At 46.8% G+C, this 4069-nt stretch overlaps 1 long non-coding RNA gene across 1 annotated transcript; it reads right to left on the bottom strand.

Moving 5' to 3' along the window:
* Window positions 1-1761: 1761 nt before the first annotated feature.
* LOC144173255 (uncharacterized) lies at window positions 1762-3581 on the bottom strand. The gene is made up of 3 exons (XR_013323210.1): window positions 3450-3581; window positions 2275-2420; window positions 1762-1969 (listed from the first exon to the last, which is right to left on the bottom strand). It is a non-coding gene; the product is annotated as an uncharacterized LOC144173255 (long non-coding RNA).
* Between the last annotated feature and the right edge of the window lie 488 nt (window positions 3582-4069).

The following is a 4069-nucleotide window of genomic DNA, read 5'->3' on the forward strand; positions in this document are numbered from 1 at the left end:
AACGAGACGGCAAATACCTCATGGATGGAATTTGGCGCACAGAATGTGTCCACACTGAGTAGACATTCAAACTAACGTAATTCACTTATTAACCGCCGGCTTGCAATGCAGCTACTGCTTGCTAGCGCATAAATAAACAAGCTGCCATTATAAACTTAAGCGTATACTGCCATAGTAGGCCCTGCTGCAAGTTCAGTCTTGCCACTTTCTCGCAGCCGTTTAGTGCTTGCTGGGAATCAACGGCTGTGATGAACAGCCGATACAGTCTGCCGAAGTAACGTTGTAAATATTGTTGCTCTGCCGCTGAGTGCGTTTACGATACCCAAGGTACAAAATACGGCTCCTTCACAAGAGTAACCCGAACTTCAAATATCTTTCAGCTTTTCAACTTTAAGCTAAACAAAATTATTTGTTTAACTCGATGAAACACAACCCCAGCTACTCTCAACAGTAACGGGGTAATTTGCTAATCACTGGATACGTTTTATGAAGAGATAAATATGTTTACAACATGTGTGTCATGCTCATTCGTTCCAATAATGTATGCCTCGCGCGGCTCAGAACTAAACTGGGACTTCCTTCGTATAGGAACAACATTGCTGCGGGCACTACACAAGCGCAGCGGTTATTTAGCTAAACGTGGGTTTGCTTATAACGCCGTAATTATGAGTGTTCGATTCAAGGAAAGAAAAGAGTTCATTTTTTGGGCAAAAAACAGATATGGAAGTATATCCCATTTATGGCAGCAGCCATATATCGACCCAAAGACGACCGCTTGATACACTTGTACTCTCGCCATGACCTGGCCATTCTTTTCCATCACCCGCTCTTTTCCCAAAAGACGAGCGCCACCGCTGTAATGTTTTTTGTTATCATCCGTCCCAAAAGAATTCGCTATTTCCCGTTCTTCCAACTGGCAGGTTTATTAGACATGACGTTTCCTCCTGATCGATGGACGCGTTTAACGGCGTGTGGTTTAATACTAGGTTCGCGTGCCTAAAATAAAGTTTCCACGCTTCCTTGTTCGACACATCCCCTAGCTGCGCGTTGCTGTTACGTACATAATGGCTATTGTCCATGTTTTGTATTGTTTATTTTGATAAATACCGGTTTCTCAGTGGAGACACATTTCGTGTTCGCTCAATTTGGGGCTGGTAGGCACGAAAACATTAAACATTTATTGCATACTCCACAAAATAAATTCGCATTTACAGGCAGTACCACCTTCCTTAAGCCACTTTTATTGCAATTCGACTAAATAATAAACAGTAGGATGACTATTGTTACATTCGGGAAGGCATTCCCGATCCGGGCTCCATCACTCCTTCACGCATATGGTAGCGTGGTGTTGAGCGGTCAGCAAATGTTGCTGCCTTGGTAACGACGACAAGAATCCGAAGGCAAACTTAACTGATTTACTGCAGGGCCAAATATGAGCGGAAGAAATAAAGGAACAATACCCTTCCGGGCGAGGTTGCAGTACATGACTCGAGCAGAGAGACAAACATGAATTCGCTGCTCCAAAACCAATAAATGCTGCGCTAGAAAGCACCCCGTATTTATGCCCGATGAGCTAACGGACAAACTGTTTCCCTAGTGCTTCTGCACACAGCCCGAACATAGTACAGACACACACAACACTCTTTCCGGAAAAGATGCTGCACCACGAAATAAAACACGGACACAGAAAGACGACGGGACGAGCGCTGACTCCCAACTAAATTTAATACGATCTTTTACAATTAACTACCAACTCGCCCAACAGTACATTTTGTTCAGCTCTTTCCGGAGTTCGAGAGGAGCCGGCAGTAACGACGCTCGTTGAGTCTGAGAGAGGGTGAGAGATGTAGGCACCGGCGTCCCCCCTGCCGGGGCAGGTTTGAACTTGTACATCCTTTGGCTATCGCTGCAGTGGTTTGAGTCACCGGCAGCGAGACGCACACATGTCTGACACACGTAGTTGTAGGATCTGCAACAGAGCAAATGAGCACTTCTCGAAGCTTGCAGCACGTGCGAAAAGACTAGGGCAGACTGAATCGAAAGACTATTCAGATCTACACTGTTTCAAACCTACGGAAATGCACTGCAGTGGAATCTCGTTGATACGTTTCGGCAGAATACGTTTTTCGGGCTAATACGTTTTTCTCTGCAAACCCGGCCGGTGTCCCTTAAAATTAAGGCATTGTTGTGCGTTTATTACGACCACATTGTTGTCATAAATTGGATATTACGACAGTGAAAGTGGATATTCACCAATATTTCTAAAAATAATACCTCGAGCTGCATTGAAACAATCCAGGATCTGCTCGTTGCAGAACCTCTGAGGCCGCGGCCACGCCGGTCTTGTGGCGGTAACATTGCAGTCAGGCATGGCCGCTCTGTCCAATGGAGGTGATGCGTCCGGTGATGCACCGCTCAATCTAGCGAGGGAAACATATATTGAATGAAGGTGCGGAAGCCTGTTGGCGAGGAGCGACTTTTGTGACCCACTTCTGTTTGTAAAAATTAAGTTTACTTGATATCTATTTAGGTGGCACAGACCATGGCTGCGTACTAAGGCATGACCTCATCAGGCATTGATCTGCCTTCAACAGTGTCATCGAGGCAGTATATGTAAATAATGTTCACCAAAAAAGCTAAACAAAAAATATAGGTAGCAGAACAATTTTTTGAATGCCTATAAACCTTTTCATGCGTTAATCTTTCATAAAATCAGGGCATGTCTTGGGCTGTGTTGCGCATGCGCAGTTAGATATTCCTGTCGAGTGCGCCAATTATCGGTCCGCTAGCACAGCCCACTGCTAAAATGGCAGTTTCCAGGACGAAAAAGTTGAAAAGGTCTCTAGATGGTCTCTGGGCTAACATCCAAGCATAAACGGTGATTGCTAAAAATGTTTCAAAATCATAATTACCGCGGGTATAACGCATACCGTCCTAACTGATAACTATTTTATCACATTCAGTTTCACATTACACGAAGTCAACAAGCATTTTAATCCGGAAATACTGAAAACAGAACGGTTATTTTTCTGCGAACCTCACTTGCGCTTCTAATATGCAGTTTTGAATCAGAGCTTCATGTGGCTCCGCAAAGAGCATTTTGGTGGTCCCGCGTAAGAAAAAAAAACCCTGCGCATGCCCGAAAAAGTTAGAAGGACAGAGAGACTGGCTGCGTTTATCTCTGTCGCAGTAGAGCGCACGAGCAGAGAACAGCTCCGTGAATCACAGATTAAGCGACAACGGCGAGCAGGGGTAGTTGCGGTCTAGCCGAAATATTGTCAACGTGAGAAACACTAGCCGCCCATTACTTCGAGATGGGCCGCCCGCGCGTCGTAGCTGCTCCCGAGTGGCAGGCAGCTTACTATAAGCGACGCTGCGAGCATGAACGCGAACGAGCTAGTCTACGCCGTGTGATGTTACAGACCGTTACAGATTCGACGTTTAATCACCTGTACGGAGTGCATGGGCCATTTTGGTGCGTCTTGGTCGTTTTCATTCCGTTTAGGCCGATTTACTCGGCGCCGCTTCAGGGCTCCTACTCGCCACCACCAATCCTTCTTTCGCATCTTATTCCCTCGCCACGAGCGGTGTCTCTTTCACACGTTTTGCAATCGGCTGACAGCTGCGGTAGCGCCGTTATCAGATGATTTCGGAGAATCAACAGCAGCGCGAATGGGCGTAAAAACGCCCGAAAGCCGCCGCCACCATAGCCGCCGCCGAGAATGTAGTCTCTTGCCGGTTGAAAGCAACTTGCCCCATTGAACGCCGGCGTGAGAACATAATTCTACTTCAGCTTGAAGGCCATTCTGAGAGACATTGTCGCATCGGCGGCCCCTGTTGACGAGCTGGTCATAGTTCTTCTGGCAGAAGAATAACAGTAAATCTCAGTCTGGCCGCATATAAACTCTTTCTCCTTTCGCCGGTTTAGGCGTGCACGGGTTGGGGGTGAAGGAAGGGGGCATGCATGCACAGTGGGACCTAATGCTGCTACCGATGACGTATCCGTTGCGGTGGTGGGAGCTTTAAACGTGGGAGTCTCATAGCTCAATGCGCCCTGTCAGCTGTCCTC

The sequence above is a fragment of the Haemaphysalis longicornis genome, unplaced genomic scaffold (assembly GCF_048455015.1).
Source record: "Haemaphysalis longicornis isolate Haplotype H1 unplaced genomic scaffold, Haemaphysalis longicornis Haplotype H1 scaffold_3, whole genome shotgun sequence".
Lineage (NCBI taxonomy): Eukaryota > Metazoa > Arthropoda > Arachnida > Ixodida > Ixodidae > Haemaphysalis > Haemaphysalis longicornis.